The sequence below is a fragment of the Lagenorhynchus albirostris genome, chromosome 18 (genome assembly GCF_949774975.1).
Source record: "Lagenorhynchus albirostris chromosome 18, mLagAlb1.1, whole genome shotgun sequence".
Classification (NCBI taxonomy): Eukaryota; Metazoa; Chordata; class Mammalia; order Artiodactyla; family Delphinidae; genus Lagenorhynchus; species Lagenorhynchus albirostris.
The window spans coordinates 10,059,725-10,080,434 of record NC_083112.1 but is presented as its reverse complement, the minus strand read 5'-3'; the positions used below and the strand labels follow the sequence as shown (position 1 = coordinate 10,080,434).

The 20,710-nt window shown below is 38.4% G+C and overlaps 1 long non-coding RNA gene across 1 annotated transcript; it reads right to left on the bottom strand.

Annotated features, from left to right (window-relative positions):
* Positions 1-13,709: 13,709 nt before the first annotated feature.
* LOC132508648 (uncharacterized) lies at positions 13,710-18,997 on the bottom strand. Its single transcript, XR_009536720.1, has 3 exons — positions 18,904-18,997; positions 15,670-15,846; positions 13,710-13,793 (listed from the first exon to the last, which is right to left on the bottom strand). It is a non-coding gene; the product is annotated as an uncharacterized LOC132508648 (long non-coding RNA).
* Positions 18,998-20,710: the final 1,713 nt, after the last annotated feature.

The window sequence follows — 20,710 nt, the reverse complement described above, 5'->3', positions numbered from 1 at the left end:
ACTACTTAGTAACGAAATGATCCCTGAAGAAATCAAAGAGGAAATCAAAAAATACCTAGAAACAAATTAAAATGGAGACACGACAACCCAAAATCTATGTGATGAAGCAAAAGCAGTTCTAAGAGGGAAGTATACAGCAATACAATCCTACCTTAAGAAACAGGTAACATCTCAAATAAAGAACCTTATCTTGCACCTAAAGCAATTAGAGAAAGAAGAACAAAAAAACCCCAAAGTTAGCAGAAGGAAAGAAATCATAAAGATCAGATCAGAAATAAATGAAAAAGAAATGAAGGAAACGATAGCAAAGATCAATAAAACTAAAAGATGGTTCTTTGAAAAGATAAACAAAATTGATAAACCATTAGCCAGACACATCGAGAAAAAAAGGGAGAAGACTCAAATCAATACAATTAGAAATGAAAAAGGAGAAGTAACAACTGACACTGCAGAAATACAAAGGATCATGAGAGATTACTACAAGCAACTATATGCCAATAAAATGGACAACCTGGAAGAAATGGACAAATTCTTAGAAATGCACAACTTTCTGAGACTGAAGCAGGAAGAAGTAGAAAATATGAACAGACCACAATCACAAGCACTGAAATTGAAACTGTGATTAAAAATCTTCCAACAAACAAAAGCCCAGGACCAGATGGCTTCACAGGCGAATTCTATCAAGCATTTAGAGAAGAGATAACACCTATCCTTCTCAAACTATTCCAAAATACAGCAGACGGAGGAACACTGCCAAACTCATTCTACGAGACCACCATCACCCTGATACCAAAAGCAGACAAGGATGTCACAAAGAAAGAAAACTACAGGCCAATATCACTGATGAACATAGATGCAAAAATCCTCAACAAAATACTAGCAAACATAATCCAACACCACATTAAAATGATCATATACCATAATCAAGTGGGGTTTATCCCAGGAATGCAAGGATTCTTCAATATACTCAAATCAGTCAATGTGATAAACCATATTAACAAATTGAAGGAGAAAAACCATATGATCATCTCAATAGATGCAGAGAAAGCTTTTGACAAAATTCAACACCGATTTATGATAAAAACCCTCCAGAAAGTAAGCATAGAGGGAACTTTACTCAACATAATAAAGGCCATATATGACAAACCCACAACGAAGATCATCCTCAATGGTGAAAATCTGAAACCATTTCCTCTAAGATCAGGAACAAGACAAGATTGCCCACTCTCACCATTTTTATTCAACATAGTTTTGGAAGTTTTAGCCACAGCAATCAGAGAAGAAAAAGAAATAAAGTGTATCCAAATCGGAAAAGAAGAAGTAAAGATGTCACTGTTTGCAGATGACATGATACTATACATAGAGAATCCAAAAGATGCTACCAGAAAACTCCTAGAGCTAATCAATGAATTTGGTAAAGTAGCAGGATACAAAATTAATGCACAGAAATCACTTGCATTCCTATACACTAATGATAAAAAAACTGAAAGTGAACTCAAGAAAACACTCCAACAAAAAGAATAAAACATCTAGGAATAAACCTACCTAAGGAGACAAAAGACCTGTATGCAGAAAATTATAAGACACTGATGAAAGAAATTAAAGATAATACAAATAGATGGAGAGATATACCATGTTCTGGGATTGGATGAATCAACATTGTGAAAATGACTATACTATCCAAAGCAATCTACAGATTCAATGCAATCCCTATCAAACTACCACTGGTATTTTTCACAGAACTACAACAAAAAATTTCACAATTTGTATGGAAACACAAAAGACTCCGAATAGCCAAAGCAATCTTGAGGACGAAAAATGGAGCTGGAGGAATCAGGCTCCCTGACTTCAGACTCTACTACAAAGCTACAGTAATGAAGACAGTGTGGTACTGGCACAAAAACAGAAAGATAGATCAATGGAACAGGATAGAAAGCCCAGAGATAAACCCACACATGTATGGTCACCTTATCTTTGATAAAGGAGGCAGGAATGTACAGTGGAGAAAGGACAGCCTCTTCAATAAGTGGTGCTGGGAAAACTGGACAGGTACATGTAAAGGTATGAGATTAGATCACTCCCTAACACCATACACAAAAATAAGCTCAAAATGGATTAAAGACCTAAATGTAAGGCCAGACACTATCAAACTCTTAGAGGAAAACATAGGCAGAACACTCTATGACATAAATCACAGCAAGATCCTTTTTGACCCACCTCCTAGAGAAATGGAAATAAAAACAAAAATAAACAAATGGGACCTAATGAAACTTCAAAGCTTTTGCACAGCAAAGGAAACCATAAACAAGACCAAAAGACAACCCTGAGAATGGGAGAAAATATTTGCAAATGAAGCAACTGACATAGGATTAACCTCCAAAATTTACAAGCAGCTCATTCAGCTCCATATCAAATAAACAAACAAACTAATCAAAAAATGGGCAGAACACCTAAATAGACATTTCTCCAAAGATATACAGATTGCCAACAAACACATGAAAGAATGCTCAACATCATTAATCATTAGAGAAATGCAAATCAAAACACAATGAGGTATTATCTCACACCAGTCAGAATGGCCATCATCAAAAAATCTACAAACAATAAACGCTGGAGAGGGTGTGGAGAAAAGGGAACCCTCTTGCACTGCTGGTGGGAACGTAAATTGATACAGCCACTATGGAAAACAGTATGCAGGTTCCTTAAAAAACTAAAAATAGAACTACCATATGACCCAGCAATCCCACTACTGGGCATATACCCTGAGAAAACCATAATTCAAAAAGAGTCATGTACCACAATGTTCACTGCAGCTCCATTTACAATAGCCAGGACATGGAACAAATATAAGTGTCCATCAACAGATGAACTGATAAAAAAGATGTGGCACATATATAGAATGGAATATTACTCAGCCAGAAAAACAAACGAAACTGAGTTATTTGTAGTGAGGTGGATGGACCTAGAGTCTGTCATACAGAGTGAAGTAAGTCAGAAAGAGAAAAACAAATACCATATGCTAACACATATATATGGAATCTTAAAAAAAAAAATTCATGAAGAACCTAGGGGCAAGATGGGAATAAAGACACAGACCTACTAGAGAATGGACTTGAGGATATGGGGAGGGGGAAGGGTAAGCTGGGACGAAGTGAGAGAGTGGCATGGACATATATACAGTCCCAAACATAAAATAGATAGCTAGTGGGAAGCATCCACATAGCACAGGGAGGTCAGCTCAGTGCTTTGTGACCACCTAGAGGGGTGGGATAGGGAGGGTGGGAGGGAGGAAGGCACAAGAGGGAAGAGATATGAGGACATATGTATATGTATAACTGATTCACTTTGTTATAAAGCAGAAACTAACACACCACTGTAAAGCAATTATACTCCAATAAAGATGTTTAAAAAAAAAGCTTGCAAACAACAAAAAGAAAAATAAAATAGATATATATCAAGATATAGAATGTTAAAAAAATATAAATATATAATGCATAGCTATAAGTATTATATATTTATATGTTTATTTTTAACCTTTTTACACTTGTGTCTCATTTTTAGAATATTTTGATATATGTGTATGTGTATATATGAATCAGTGGGAAACATACTGATTTATACAAAATCATTGACAAAAGCAGTTTATGTAGAAAGCCAGCAGAAAATATATGAACACATCTAATTATAAAGGATGGGAGCTACAAATGAAAAACTTTGCATGAAGACATTGAAGCTACAAAAATAACTGTTCAATATATTTCACTGCAATTACACTTCACAACATATTAATTCTCTGTCCCTAAGGGATTCCATTTTGCATAGAACCTAAATAAACGGCCTGAAAAAATTTTGCTGAGATTGAGATTGGATTTAATTACCAGACCTAATTCTTCAGTAATGGAAATCAGCCAAAGAACTGGGGGAAAATGCTGACTGAATGGAGACACGAGTGACCTAGCTAACCGGAAGGGAACAACATTTTTGATTAATTGAAAGGACAAGCACTTCATCTTAAAATGTCCAAAGGTTAGATGTGTAGAACTAAATAAATCAATAACACTGTTTGATAGCACTTTTCCAGTAACCCTGTGGAGTACCTTTTCATATTATAACACATAAAATAGCAAGAGGCATATTCTTGCAGGCACTTTTCTACACCTAAAGTAAAAGTTAGTGTTTTATACAGCCTCCAGAATAGGCATCTCTACTACTCATAAAAACAATTTCTTACCTTTTCTGGGTTACTTTTACTGTAAAGGTCACCAGCTGTAACTGGTTGCAGTACTTTTGTGTGGCACAGTTGGAGCTGGCAAGAGACTTAAGTGAAAAATCATTTTTGGAGCTTCGAAGGGGAGTTGTGTTTGTCCTTACAAAATGAATTGCATCCACAGCAAAGAACTGCAGTGATTCTACATGTTATTTCAAACATGAAATGTCATAATTCTTCCCTTTGTAAAGGCATCCTGTAATCAGCAACAATTAGCATGCTGGTTAAAAAAGAGACCACTTTACTGATATTATTAATTCAATGCCACATTAAAATTAAGCTTATTATCACTACTCAAACAAATCTTGAAATTAACAGACAGCCATTAACTGCTATATTTCACTTATGGGGCAACATGTTATTTTTTCTAAATTTTTACTTATTTATTTTCTATACAGCAGGTTCTTATTAGTTATCTGTTTTATACATATTAGTGTATATATGTCAATCCCAATCTCCCAATTCATCTCACCACCACCCCCTCCAACCCCCCCACTTCCCCCCCCCCCACCTGGTGTCCATACGTTTGTTCTCCACATCTGTGTCTCTATTTCTGCCTTGCATACCGGTTCATCTGTACCATTTTTCTAGATTCCACATATATGCATTAATATACGATATTTGTTTTCCTCTTTCTGACTTCACTCTGTATGACAGTCGCTAGGTCCATCCACATCTCTACAAATGACCCAATTTCGTTCCTTTTTATGGCTGAGCAATATTCCTTTGTATATATGTACCACATCTTCTTTATCCATTTATCTGTCGATGGGCATTTAGGTTGCTTCCCTGACCTGGTTATTGCAAATAGTGCTGCAGTGAACACTGGGGGTGCATGTGTCTTTTTTGAATTATGGTTTTCTCTGGGTATATGCCCAGTAGTGGGATTGCTGTGTCATATGGTAATTCTACTTTTAGTTTTTTAAGGAACCTCCATACTGTTTTCCCTAGAGGCTGTATCAATTTACATTCCCACCAACAGTGTAAAAGGGTTCCCTTTTCTCCACACCCTCTCCAGCATTTGTTTGTAGATTTTTTGATGATGCCCATTCTAACCTGTGTGAGATGATACCTCATTGTACTTTCATTTGCATTTTTCTAATAATTAGTGATGTTGAGCAGCTTTTCATGTGCCTCATGGCCATCTGTATGTCTTCTTTGGAGAAATGTCTATTTAGGTCTTCTGCCCATTTTTGGACTGGGTTGTTTGTTTTTTTGATATTGAGCTACATGAGCTGTTTATATATTTTGGAGATTAATCCTTTGTGGGTTGATTCATTTGCAAATATTTTTCTCCCATTCTGAGGGTTGTCTTTTCGTCTTGTTTATGGTTTCCTTTGATGTGCAAAAGCTTTGAAGTTTCATTAGGTCCCATTTGTTTATTTTTGTTTTTATTTCCATTTCTCTAGGAGGTGGGTCAAAAAAGATCTTGCTGTGATTTATGTCAAAGAGTATTCTTCTTATGTTTTCCTCTAAGAGTTTTATAGTGTCCGATCTTACATTTAGGTCTTTAATCAAATTGGAGTTTATTTTTGTGTATGGTGTTAGGGAGTGCTCTAATTTCATTCTTTTACATGCAGCTGTCCAGTTTTCCCAGTACCACTTATTGAAGAGACTGTCTTTTCTCCATTGTATATCCTTGCCTCCTTTGTCATAGATTAGTTGACCATAGGTGTGTGGGTTTATTTCTGGGCTTTCTATCCTGTTCCATTGATCTATATTTCTGTTTTTGTGCCAGTACCATACTGTCTTGATTACTGTAGCTTTGTAGTATAGTGTGAAGTCAGGGGGTCTGATTCCTCCAGCTCTGTTTTTTCCCCTCAAGATTGCTTTGGCTATTCGGGATATTTGGTGTCTCCATACAAATTTTAAGATTTTTTGTTCTAGTTCTATAAAAAATGCCATTGGTAATTTGATAGGGATTGCACTGAATCTGTAGATTGCTTTGGGTAGTATAGTCATTTTCACAATGTTGATTCATCCAATCCCAGAACATGGTATATCTCACCATCTGTTTGTGTCATCTTTGATTTCTTTCATCAGTGTCTTATAGTTTTCTGAGTACAGGTCTTTTACCTCCTTAGGTAGGCTTATTCCTAGATATTTTATTCTTTTTGTTGCAGTGGTGAATGGGATTATTTCCTTAATTTCTCTTTCTGATCTCTCATTGTTAGTGTATAGGAATGCAAGAAATTTCTGTGCATTAATTCTGTATCCTGCAACTTTACTGAGTTCACTGATTAGATCTAGCAGTTTTCTGGTGGCATCTTTAGGATTCTCTATGTATAGCGTCATGTCATCTGCAAACAATGACAGTTTTACTTCTTCTTTTCCAATTAGTATTCCTTGTATTTCCTTTTCTTCTCTGATTGCTGTGGTTAGGACTTCCAAAACTATGTTGAATAACAGTGGCAAGAGTGGACATCCTTGTCTTGCTCCTGATCTTATAGGAAATGCTTTCAGTTTTTCACCATTGAGAATGATGTTTGCTGTGGGTTTTCATATATGGCCTTTATTATGTTGAGGTAGGTTCCTTCTGTGCCCACTTTCTGGAGAGTTTTTATCATAAATAGGTGTTGAATTTTGTCAAAAGCTTTCCCTGCAACTACTGAGATGATCATATGGTTTTTATTCTTCAGTTTGTTAATATGGTGTATTACATTGATTGATTTGCATGTATTGAAGAATCTTTGCATCCCTGGGATACGTCCCACTTGATCATAGTGTATGATCCTTTTAATGTGTTGTTGGATTCTGTTTGCTAGTATTTTGTTGAGGATTTTTGCATCTGTATTCATCAGTGATATTGATCTGTAATTTTCTTTTTTTTTTTGTAGTACCTCTGTCTGGGTTTGGTATCAGGGTGATGGTGGCTTCGTAGAATGAACTTGGGAGTGTTCCTTCCTCTGCAACTTTTTGGAGGAGGTTGAGGAGTTTTTCTTGTTTCTTGAGGTAGGATTGTATTGCTATAAACTTCCCTCTTAGAACTGCTTTTGCTGTATCCCATAGGTTTCAGATCATCGTGTTTTCATTGTCATTTGTCTCTAGGTATCTTTTTCTTTCCTCTTTTATTTCTTCTGTGATCTCTTGGTTATTTAGTAAAGTATTGTTTAGCCTCCATGTGTTTGTATTTTTTATGTGTTTTCCCTGTAATTAATTTCTAATCTCATTGTGTTGTGGTCAGAAAAGATACTTGATATGATTTCAATTTTCTTAAATTTACTGAGGCTTGATTTGTGACCCAAGATGTGCTCTATCCTGGAAAATGTTCTGTGTGCACTTGAGAAGAAAGTGTAATCTGCTGTTTTCCGATGGAATGTCCTATAAATATCAATTAAATCTATCTGGTCTATTGTGTCATTTAAAATTTGTGTTTCCTTATTAATTTTCTGTCTGGATGATCTGTTCATTGGTGTAAGTGAGGTGTTAAAGTCCCCCACTATTATTGTGTTACTGTCAATTTCCTTTTTTAAAACTGTTAGCATTTGCCTTAGTATACAGGTGCTCCTATGGTGGGTGCATATATATGTATAATTGTTATATCATTTTCTTGGATTGACTCCTTGACTCCTGATCATTATGTAGTGTCCTTCCTTGTTTCTTCTAACATTCTTTATTTTAAAGTCTATTTTATCTGATATGAGTATTGCTACTACAGTTTTCTTTTGATTTCCATTTGCATGGAATATATTTTTCTATCCCCTCACTTTCAGTCTGTATGTGTCCCTTGGTCTGAAGTGGGTCTTTCATAGACAACATGTATACAGGCTGGCTGAACATATATTCAGCCAGCCTGTGTCTTTTGATTGCAGCATTTAATCCATTCACATTTAAGGTAATTATCGATATGTATGCTCCTATTACCATTTTCTTAATCGTTTTGGGTGTCTTTTTGTAGGTCCTTTTCTTCTCCTGTGTTTCCCACTTAATGATGTTCCTTTAACATTTGTTGTAGAGCTGGTTTTGTGCAGCTTAATTCTTTTAGCTTTTGCTTGTTTGTAATTCTTTTGATTTCTCTGGCAAATCTGAATGAGATCCTTGCCAAGTAGAGTAATCTTGGTTGTAGGTTCTTCCCTTTAATCACTTTAAGTATATGGTGCCACTCCCTTCTGGCTTGTAGAGTTTCTGCTGAGAAATCAGCTGTTAACCTTATGGGAGTTCCCTTATATATTGTCTTTTTTCCCTTGTTGCTTTTAATAATTTTCTTTGTCTTTAATTTTTGTCAGTTTGATTACTATGTATCTCAGAGTGTTTCTCCTTGGGTTTATCCTTCCTGGGACTCTCTGTCCTTCCTGGACTTCGGTGGCTATTTCCTTTCCCATGTTAGGGAAGTTTTCGACTATAATCTCTTCAAATATTTTCTCAGGTCCTTTCTCTCTCTTTTCCTTCTGGGACCCCTATAATGAGAATGTTGGTGCATTTAATGTTGTCCCAGAGGTCTCTTAGGCTGTCCTCATTTCTTTTCATTCTTTTTTCTGTTCTGCAGCAGTGATTTCCACCATTCTGTCTTCCAGGTCACTTATCTGTTCTTCTGCCTCAGTTATTCTCTTATTGATTCCTTCTAGTGTATTTTGCATTTCAGTTATTGTATTGTTCATTTCTGTTTGTTTGTTCTTTAATTCTTCTAGGTCTTTGTTAAACATTTCTTGCATCTTCTCATCTTTGCCTCCATTCTCTTTCCGAGGTCCTGGATCATCTTCACTATCATTATTCTGAATTCTGTTTCTGGAAGGTTGCCTATCTCCACTTCATTTATTTGATTTTCTGGGGTTTTATCTTGTTCCTTCATCTGGTACACAGTTCTCTGCCTTTTCATTTTGTCTGTGTTTCTGTGAATGTGGTTTTCATTCCACAGGCTGCAAAACTGTAGTTCTTCTTGCTTCTGAAGTCTGCCCTCTGGTAGATGAGGCTATCTAAGGGGCTTCCTGATGGGAGGGACTGGTGGTGGGTAGAGCTGGCTGTTGCTCTCGTGGGCAAAGCTCAGTAAAACTAATCTGCTTGTCTCCTGATGGGTGGGACTCAGTTCCCTCATGTTGGTTGTTTGGCCTGAGGTGACCCAGTACTGGAGCCTACAGGCTCTTTGGTGGGGCTAATGGCAGACTCTGGGAGGGCTCATGCCAAGAAGTACTGCCCAGAACTTCTGCTGTCAGTGTCCCTGTCCCCGTGGTGAGCCACAGCCACCCCTCGCCTCTGCAGGAGACCCTCCAACACTAGCAGGTAGGTCTGGTTCAGTCTCCTGTGGGGTCACTGCTCCTTCCCCCTGAGTCCTGATGTGCACACTACTTTGTGTGTGCCCTCCAAGATTGGAGTCTCTGTTTCCCCCAGTCCTGTCAAAGTTGTGCAATCGAATTGTGCTAGCTTTCAAAGTCTGATTCTCTGGGAATTCCTCCTCCCGTTGCTGGACCCCCAGGTTGGGAAGCCTGACGTGGGGCTCAGAACCTTCACTCCAGTGGGTGGGCTTCTGTTGTATAATTGTTCTCCAGTTTGTGAGTCACCCACCCAGCTGTTATGGGATTTGATTTTATTGTGATTGCGCCCCTCCTACCATCTCATTGTGGCTCCTCCTTTTTCTTTGGATGTGGGGTTTCTTTTTTGGTGAGTTCCAGTGTCTCCCTTTCGATGACTGTTCAGCAGTTGGTTGTGATTCCAGTGCTCTCACAAGAGGGAGTGAGCACACGTCCTTCTACTCTGCCATCTTGAACCAATCTCGGCAACATGTTTTTAAATATTATATGATTTGTTTGAATATGTTTCTTAAATAATGAGAGAGAAAAGAAGAGTTTTGGCTACTTTAACAAGTCACTGCAGGGCTTGCTTATTTTATGAAAATGAAATATCACTAAGCAGGAGGAGGTTGTTTTTTTTTTTAATTTTTATTTTTAAAAGTTATTTATTTCTGGCTGCACTGGGTCTTCATTGCTGCCCACAGGCTTTCCCTAGTTATGGCAAGTGGGGGCTACTCCTCGTTGTGGTGCACGGGCTTCTCATTGTGGTGGCTTCTCTTCTTGCGGAGCACGGGCTCTAGGCACACGGGCTCAGTAGTTGTGGCTCGTGGGCTCTAGTGTGCAGGCTCAGTAGTTGTGGTGTACAGGATTAGTTGCTCTGTGGCACATGGGATCTTCCCAGACCAGGGCTTGAACCTGTGTCCCCTGCATTGGCAGGCAGATTCTTAACCACTGCACCACCAGGGGTCTCCCAGGAGGAGGTTATTTAAAGGCCCATAAAACTGTTGTTGCCAAAGTAACCTCCCCCTGACTTTAGGAAAATCTTGATGGGGAATCATGCCACAGACAGAAACAACACATCTCGTTTTTCTTTCTTCTCTCCTTGCTTTAGCCTAGAGGGAAAGAACAAGGAGTTTCTCTATCCTCAGAGCTGCCTGGACCACATATGGAGTCAAGTGTCACTTTAAGAAGCTGAGTGATAAGGATACGCACATCTAGAGACAAGCAACCAGCAGAACAAGGACTCTGAAGACCAAGTCACAGGATGAAAATGTGCAGCACCTGGAAATGTCTCGTTTGGAGAGGGGGACAGTTAAGGAGAAATACAATAGCTAATTCAAATATTTAGAGGTCTATAATGTAGAATACATCTTAAAATGTGTTTGTGTGGTAGCAGACAGCAAAATCTGTCTGCATCTGAGCAAGTGTCTGATGGCAGCCCCCACCCCAACTGCAAGCAGTCATGCACTTCCGTCCTCCTCCTCCACATTGTTGTTCCCCTGATTTTCTTGTGGGGAACCTGGCTACTTCCGCTTTCCCCACTGGCTCTTTTCCCTCACCCAAAAAATATATGTACAGATAGAGTACAAAAATATATCTAAAGACAGATATAGTCTTATTTAGCCCTCGTTATATAAGGGATGCTGTTTGCCTGGCCTGTCTATAGGAAATTTTATTATTTATGTCAAACTGTAAATACATACATGTATATGCACATATATATAATATATAATGTTGTGATTATAAACATAATTCACATTCCTTAGAGGGAAATATTAGAAAATGTAAAAATTAGGAATTATGCATAGTCCTACTACCCAAAATTATGCTACAATTATGCTTCTTTTCCTCATGACTATGCTCTCCGAGTATTTTTATAATGTTGTTATCTTTGTACACACTTTTATATACCCATCTCTTCACTCGTTAATACATAAAGATTTTTGTGTTATTAAAAATACTTCTAAATATTCAATGATTTTATAGTTTTCCATTATAACATTATTTTACTATTCTATTATTTTGGAGCATTAGAGTGATTATCAATTGTCCTTATTATATATTGGGTTAATTTGTTATTAACCCATCTATTTTTTTCCCTCAAAATTCTTATTTTGCTCCATGACCCTCTCCTTTAGGCATGTAGGCTTTGTCTCAGGGAAAGGATGAGAGGGCAGATGAAAATAGTTCATCCTCAGCTTCCGAGTTTTAAAGCAGACTTTTGAAACTTGCAACAAAGACAAAGCAAAAAGTTATTTTATTTAAAGTCATTTTTGAGTCTCAAAAGTCTGACTTCTAGGGCTTCCCTGGTGGCGCAGTGGTTGAGAGTCCGCCTGCTGATGCAGGGGACACAGGTTTGTGCCCCAGTCTGGGAAGATCCCACATGCCGCAGAGCGGCTGGGCCCGTGAGCCATGGACACTGAGCCTGCACGTCCGGAGCCTATGCTCCGCAACGGGAGAGGCCACAACAGTGAGAGGCCCGCGTACCGCAAAAAAAAAAAAAAAAAAGTCTGACTTCTGAGTATCAAAATCATGATGTATTTGTGGCATTTCATTTATGTCATGAACAATAAACTTGAAAGCATGTGAAATTAGCCAAAGTAGTTTGGAAGGGATTACAATTTATATGGAAGAGAGAAGTGTTAGAAGATATGAGAGGAAAGCCATAGAGTTAGATGGTGTAGGTCTCTGAAAAGAGAGTCTGCCCTCTAACCATCATCAACCAGGGCCAAAACTCTTGGGAGGGGGTGAGGGGCAAAGAATCCCAGATAGATTTGGGGATCTGAGCATAGAGGAGACCAGTGCCCCACTTCCACTAGAGACTACGCAAGAGGTAAGCCTTAAAGGGGTCCCTGTATCACCATGGCAAGGTGACAGTGGGTAGAGATGGTGGCATGAGGAGTCTATATGAAGGCACCTGAGAAAGCTCCACAGAGCACAATTTTGCCTGTGCCTCCCAGAGAGACAAGGGCGGGTGTGTCACTAAAAGAGAGCATGTACACTCATCACATCCTAGTGGCTGGAGGCAGCACAGTCACTGGAAACCAATGGGAACCCCAATGCCTCAGCAGACACCACACTGGGACAGTCACAGACCCCAGGAAACAGGTAGAATGACACATTTGCCAGGTGCCAGCCTAGGCAGAGAACGTCCCAAGTGTAGTCTCTTCTCCATGCCTTGAGGTAATGGAACTTCCCCACAATTGAGAGGCAGTCTCAGAGGAGGAATCCTGAACTGACTGGGGGGAAAAATAAGCCTCTGAATTGACTAAGAAAGCCATAATTTGACTGAGTCTACCATGAATTGGCTGAGATTAAATCTCCAAGGGGAATGAGGAGCTCAATGTCAATGTTGAGTTGGAGAAAAATGATTACATTTTTGCACACCCAAATTTGTCACCACTGCATAATTAATACCATACTAAATAGTTTCATAGCAATGATAACTTTCAATGATAATACCCTTTCAACTGGGTCCCGTCATTTAATTTTTGCCCATTTATCCCTTCAACAAATATACTGAGCACCTATATTTTCTAGGCATTGTACTAGACAGCTAGAGCAGAGAACAAAACAGATGTAGCTGCTCACTGTCTTCACTGACTTCCAACTAGAAAGACTGACAATGAAGAAGTTATTACAACAAATTACTATGGCCACTATGACAAGGGAGGAGTCCTAACCTACCCTTCTAGGCAAAACAACAGTGACACAGAACCCCCACAGGATTAGCAGACGTAAAGAAGGGAAAAGTATCCCAGAGAAAGAAAACAGCATACCCAAAGTGCCAGGAGTCACATAGAGAAGGATGACATGGCCACCCATTGCTGAGCATGCATTCAGCACTTGAGGATACATATCGTGTGTGTTATAAATGGAGTTTCAAATTCAGGGGGTTACGATGCCATAGTTTAAAGAAAAAGGTAGGACTAAGAACTAGAATCAGAAAAATAAATTCTGTGAGCAATACTTTCTCAATATTTGATAGCTTACCATTTCTATTTCCACTTAAATAGGTAAAGAGATACCTCATTTTTCTATGACTGGAACAGAGACAGCTAATTGCTTACCCCAATATTCATTTTCCACTTTTTCTCTGATTTAAAAAAAAAAAAAGGATTTTACTCAGTGCCATCATATACCTAGCTTTTCTCCAACTTCAGAGGTGACCAACAGAAATAAATCCCAGACATTGAGAAGTAAAAATGTAGGAGGTACCTCTAGGAAATCTTCTTTAAAGTTTCCTTTGTCCTGCTGCCATCCTAGAATATGACCATGATGTCTGCATCTCCAGCTGCCATCTTGAAATATAAGGACAAAGTTCATACTCTAGGGCTTGTAGTATGAAGAGTGGGAAGTATATCCTGATTACCAATAATTCTGTAGAGCCATAAGACTAGCCCACCAAATTGCTTTCACATGAGAGAAATAAACTGTCATGTTTAACCCACTGTTATTTTCTTTTCTGTTTATGCAGCCAAACCTAATCCTAATACAATGTTGTAAAGAGTTGACTTAGGATAGCTGAGAAGTAAATGTTCTAAATCTACAGCAAGGTCCAAGACACAAATCAGATAACTGTAAAGCTAAAAAGAAATCTAGAAGTCATTTGGTCTGTTTCGTAAACTTGACCATATCACTCTCTGGGGTACAGCTGTTCAAAAGCTCCTCCTCATTGACAAGATAATGTCGAAGTTTAAGTTTCTTGAATGGTCATGATCCAGTCCTTTCTACCTCTCCATCCTGATTTCCTATCAAAGAAATTATGTTCAGGAATTATCAACTATTTTTAGTATCCTGATACAACATGTACTTCATAAGCCCATGTGTTTATTATGTCCTGTTCTTACTGTTAAAAATATACTTCCCCTGCTTGGCCATTTTGCTCAAAAATGTACTTCTCCATGAAAGATGCCTACCTCCAAACCACCAGACAGACTGATTGCTTCTTCCTTTGTGTGATCTTTACGATATACATATTTTTTCTAATATTATACTTAGGCGTGTAAATAAGTAGTCACCATCTAATGTGATATTGTTTATTTCTGTATTCCTAGTGCCCAACCAATAATATATAGTAGTAGGTGCTGAATATTTGTTGAATTGACTTGCATTTCAGATTAGGAAATTAAGGACTCTGAAAGAGTAATCAACCTAGGTATTAACAGAGCACCAAAGTTTACATCAGGAGTCAAAAGAGAAAAGATGAAGACAAAATATCATTTTTATATCTGATAGAGGTCAAGTTGGAAGACCTGGCTTATATTGATATCTTGGGACTCACTAATAATGAAGTCCAGAATTGGGCAGACTTACCCAACTAGGCACAGAAGCACTGGACCAGGGCAGGACTCCCCATGTGGAATAATGGAGGAGAATTCATGGTCACTTCCAAGAGGAGAAAGACGGGAGCTGAGCTGAGCACGCCCTGTTATTCCTCCAAAATGGACTCATAGGCTAAGAATCTCCTCAGAGGCAGGGTGATTGATAGGGCAGAGGGAAGCCCAGACCTACAACTAATTGAGCTCCTTTCACATGACCAAAGCATCAGAAGTGGGAAAGAGGACCATTCCCCAGATTTTGATTCTCTTAACTCATTGGGCTTAAGCATGAAGCTGTGGATGCGAATAATCAATTTAAAAATCTATAATAAGAAGAGAGCTTTATTCAAGCCAAACTGAGGACTATAGCCCAGGAAACAACTCTCAAGGGACTGCTCTGAAGAGGTAGGGGAAGAGCCAGTATACATATGAATTTTTTGGCTGGGAAATACATGTAGTCTAGCATATATCTTGGTAAAAAATTACTGCTAATCACAAAAAACAGATATCTCAAGTTAATGATTTTAGTGTTTTTCTATGTATACGAAGATGCAAGAATCTGGAGTCACTGAAATTCTTCCTTAGATATGCACCTTAACTATCTAGGACCCCCGATATATCTGAAGGACAGAATGCTTCATCCTGTTTTGTTTTGTTTTGTTGCATCCTGAATTCCCCTTAGGGCACACTGTCAGTGGGGCAACTGCAGTGGGTTGTGATTTAACTCTTTGTATAACTGGATGATGAGTGACACTCTTTTCTTTAATGGTTAAAGCAGATGTACAATGTATGTTTGACAGGCCATAAGAAAGTTCAAGCCAAATCATGTTATAAGCCCAGAATGACTTCCCCATACCTCAGTATGTGAAAATTTCTTCCGTCAAAGCCTATGGTCAGCAAGAGTTGTAGCTGTCTGCCTTGGGAGACCTTTCAGGAGGCTACCTTCATAAGATCACAAGCTACACGTCTCTGCTCTTTTGAGTTTCCTCCTGGGTCTAGTGGCAGGCAGCTTAAAAGTCGTCCCCACAAGAATCTGCAATGTGTCAGATGAATACATTCAATATATCAACTTTGAATCCACTCCATACCAAAAGCTGAAAATGTATCCCCTATTCTATTTTCTGTCCCGAATTATGTCCACATATGCTGTCCAATACAGCATGACAAAGGTTCTGCAGAGATTAAATGCTATCTTGAAGATACTTCGATAATAAAACGCCTATAAAGAGATGCTTCAACTTTGAACACGATTTCCTTTCTATTATTAAATTTCATGAAATAAATTAAAGTCCAAAGACTATATTCTTTTACAAGTTGAAATTCAAAAACATTGAAATCCAAGGGAACTAAAGTCTGAAATCAAATTATTGTGTGTTAAAGTTCAATGTGCAAAGTTCAATTACAAAACAAAAAACATTTGCTGATTTGTTATTCTACCGAGGCTCAACAAGAGGGATTTTTCTGCCTTGGTAGAGTGGGGTCTCTTCAGCAACTACAACAGTTCCTCTCTGGAATGGATTTGGAGTTTCTGAAGCCCCAGAAGTCATAGTAATTCAATACTTAGTCCCTCAGGAGCCTCACTTCTAAAGAACCCTAAGAGTTAACAGGACACAGAGAATTATCACAAGGTTTTTCCAGATCCATCTAGTTTAGAAAGCCATTCTCCTGCCCTTAGATCAATTACAAAATTACATTCCCAGAACCAGGGCTACCAAGAGCCTAAGAGAAATCTGATGATGTCTGGCAAAAAAGGAAAATATTCTTGGATTCAACGTAGTAGGAAGTCTGTCATTCAAGACCAATTGTCTGGATTGCTTACTTAAGCCAAAGGAAAATTCTCCGAACAAGAAGTTATTTTGAGACTACACTTGCATTTAGCACTTTCATTTACATTTCTTTACATTTACATTTTTGTGAGAAAAAAAAATATCTATGCTTCCTGCATCCTCACAGAGTGTCACTTGAGGCATTTCTGCCTCCTTGCACATTTAGATAACTGTAATGGGGTCAGCTCCAATCACAGGAACTCAAGTACCTTTCTTCCCCATCCAGCACCTCTTAATTCCATTTTCCTATTAAACCTTGGGCCCCTAATGCCATGTAGTGACATAAGTGCACCACCTCTCAGAAAGAGGCTTTTTTGGTCCTGTGCCACAGTGGCTGCCTCACTGCCTCCGGCTCCGGGATTGCTTGGGCAGTGAAACTCACCCCCTAGAGAAGAGTTTCCATTCATTCCCAATTTGTTTTGGCTGAAGATCCACCCTGAACAGATTCCTACACTAAGTGATTTTGATGCTTCTGAAGTTTGTGGCCCTGGGGAAAAGTTTTAAATGTCCCAGCGTCTGAGTAGCTTTTTTGTTCAACTACATCTTTTTTCTGAAGTACTGAAACATACCACTGGTACTGAATTTCCCTCTGTTATTTCCCCACTCCTTTCAGGAAGGCTATTTGAGCTTAACAATTTAATCTACTTCTTAAAGTGGCCACTTTCCTTCTCTAATCCGTGTGGGAGCTAATGCTACTTGTTGAAACTTAGCGCCTCCCTTCCATTTATTACATCTTTGCTTTCTGGTTATTTTTATAACTTCTCTGGATTCTTCATCATCATCATCATCATCATAGAGAATAAATCAACAAGTTCTGGATTCGTTGTTCAAATTTTGTCTACCTTACTCTTGATGAAATGAATAATCCCCGCCTAGATATATTCTTCCATCAGACATTTAATCAAAGCCTGGACTTGTTCTCTGATTCTCACATCTAGATTTCATCACATCTTCTCTCAACTTTCTTTTAGGATCCTCATTTCATAAATGTATTGACCAAGGTCAGTAAGTTCCCTCAGGGCAAAGGTAATGCCTGTTTCAACTGCAATGATGTGTCATATGGAAACTCAGCTGAAAAATGCTTTGAATATTTCACATGAATTTCCTTCCTCAATCCTGCCCCAATTTTTTATAACCACTTGGTACAGCTGTCCCACTCTTTAAGGAAGTGGTTCTCCAACTGCTCTGAGTGGGGACCCATGGCTTTCAGAAGTCATCATCCTCGGTGACTTGGCCTTTCTTGAAGGAATCAGATCTGCTATCTGCTAGATTTGTTTGGATCCCAGTCATCATTTCTGATCTAGTAACAAAAATGTCTTTCCTTTTTTTAGAGCAGTTGGAATCTGGGTGCTGCTTTTTCCCCCTTTTATATTGGTCTAAAACATCATCTTTAAGATGCCCTTTTCTTCTTTACTCTTCCTTAACATAAATGAATAAATTTTGAAACCCTCTTCCTCCAGCTTAATTGGCCTGTGTTCCTTTATTTATTTATTTATTTTTTTAACATCTTTATTGGAGTATAATTGCTTTACAATGGTATGTTAGTTTCAGCTTCACAACAAAATGAATCAGTTATACACATACATATATTCCCATATCTCTTCCTGCCTGCGTCTCCCTCCCTCCCACCCTATCCCACCCCTCCAGGCAGTCACAAAGCACTGAGCTGATCTCCCTGTGCTATGCGGCTGCTTCCCACTAGCTAACTACCTTACTTTTGGTAGTGTATATATGTCCATGCCTCTTTATCGCTTTGTCACCGTTTACCCTTCCCCCTCCCCATAGCCTCAAGTCCATTCTCTAGTAAGTCTGTGTCTTTATTCCTGTTTCACCCCTAGGTTTTTCATGACATTTTTTTTTAATTCCATATATATGTGTTAGCATACGGTATTTGTCTCTCTCTTTCTGACTTACTTCACTCTGTATGACAGACTCTAGGTCTATCCACCTTTATTTTTTTAATCTTTCATTGCTTCTGAGTTTGACAGTAAAACTGAAGTACATCTTTCAAACCACTACAGTTTCTTCTTGTTTTCCTAAGCAAATGAATTTATTACTAGAGGCAAACAGTTCCAGGCACTGAGCATTTTTGTTTCCTTCTACCTCTGGGTTTGTAATAATGTCATTTAGTTGAATTTCTATCTTAAGGGGATGGCATTATTTAATAAGGGCTCACATCTCTTATTTGTTCATTAAGTCTAACACAAGAACAAGGGTGAAGCCACAATTTGGGTGTCAGATGTCAAGCCAGAGTTATAACTTACGATGTTAACATAGAGCCGATCTGAGATTCTATAATAGGACAGTGAGTCTTGAAAGTCAGAGGAAATGCCACATGGAATCAAGGTTAGTCAGTCCCTCCAGAGTGCCCTCCTTGATCCTGAAAGAGGAATAGAACCTAGTATTTCCAATCTAGATTACCTAGATTACCTAGGCTTGGTACTAACCATATAAAGCTAGAACATCTCTAGTGCTCTGTTCACATGCAGAATTCAGCTGCCTTGCAGTTGAAAAGTGGCAAATATTCTTCTGACAACCGATGCGTAAAACAGTTGTAAAACTCTTCTCGGCAATGGAATCTTTGTCTCAACAAGGAAAAGCAAGGCCTGTGCAGTAAACTAAAGCAATCTACCTGAAGCCCCCAACACAGCCAGAGGGTTGTGTCTTATTTTCTCACATAAATTGCATAAGTCATATGTTACAGTCACCTGCTAAGCTCAAAATACCTCATGACAGCTAAAATTTCTTTCTCAGGCAACAGAAATTCAAAGTCAAGTACAAAAGTGTAAAAACACATTTGGTCTAAAATAAGCCTCTATAAACCAGCAAGGTTTCTCCTCCAAACTAAAGTCCAAGACCCACGGTGTGGGCCCCGGATGCACAAAAAGCTTCTGACCAAATTGTCCCCCTCGAATTTTTCGTTTATTTTTCTTTCTCAATGTTGCTGGTGAATAAACAAAACTTGGGAATCTGAGAGCCCCTCCCCAATAAAAAGCACCTTTAATATACACTAGGCTTATAAACAAGTTGAGAAGTACAACAAAACAGAAAACTAGGAGGTCAAAATAATGCAGGCTGCAGGATATGGTTTGTTGCGGGGGCAGGGGCGGGGGTGCAGTGCTAGAGGTGGATAGGCCTCCCTGTAGGTAGGAAGTCTGACTAGTTAAGATTTATAACTTAGAACACACAGGCTCATTCCAAACAGGAAGAAAGCTGAAGCTAAGTCAAGCAGGTTCATTTATTCTTCCCAAAGTTGACAATCAAAAAAGACTCGATCTCTCTTGGAGCTGGATGAATAAAGGATGGAGAGAGACCTACAATGACATTAAGAGATCTCACTTTACAGGAAGGAAACATCAGAAATGGGAATTATTCCCAGCTAACAATGCTTGCAAACAAGGTTAAATTCTTTGCTTACTGTTTTTTATACTGAGAATAACGTTTCTCAATATATTTGTGCAATTCTGATAGGATAGTCTCATATTTAGTTTTCAGTACCACATTGTGCTGCAATTTAATAAATCCCATTCGTGGATTACCAATGTTTCACAATATCGATATTAATTCATTTTCATAAAATTTGATATCAGAAAGTCAATTTTAGAATTTAGTCTTCAACTACACAATTTGGGGAATGTTCATAGTTATGTCTGTTATTTAATGTCTGGAAATTGATTTCCCATAAGATTATAGGCCAGATGATTCACTGACAACTAATTTCCCAAAGACTTCAGTAGGAGCATATGTGTAATGGCTTAAGAATGATCTTACACAAAAATATTCACCGTTTAGATGCACTGTATTATCAACTAAAGAATCCAATCTTTGCAAAACAGGAGATAGGGGGTGGGGAAAAATTAAGAATAGATTTTCCCTTAGATGACATCAGCAAAGTTGACTTCTTTCAACAATTCAAAAATCATTCTCATCTAACCTTTGTGTAAAGATAGCCTACACCTATATCATTTTATGCACTCAACTTACCCAAGATATATCATTACATTTATACACGTTCTTTACCTTCTTTTAACAATGATTTATTTTCAATGTACAGGTCTTAAGCATTGTTTT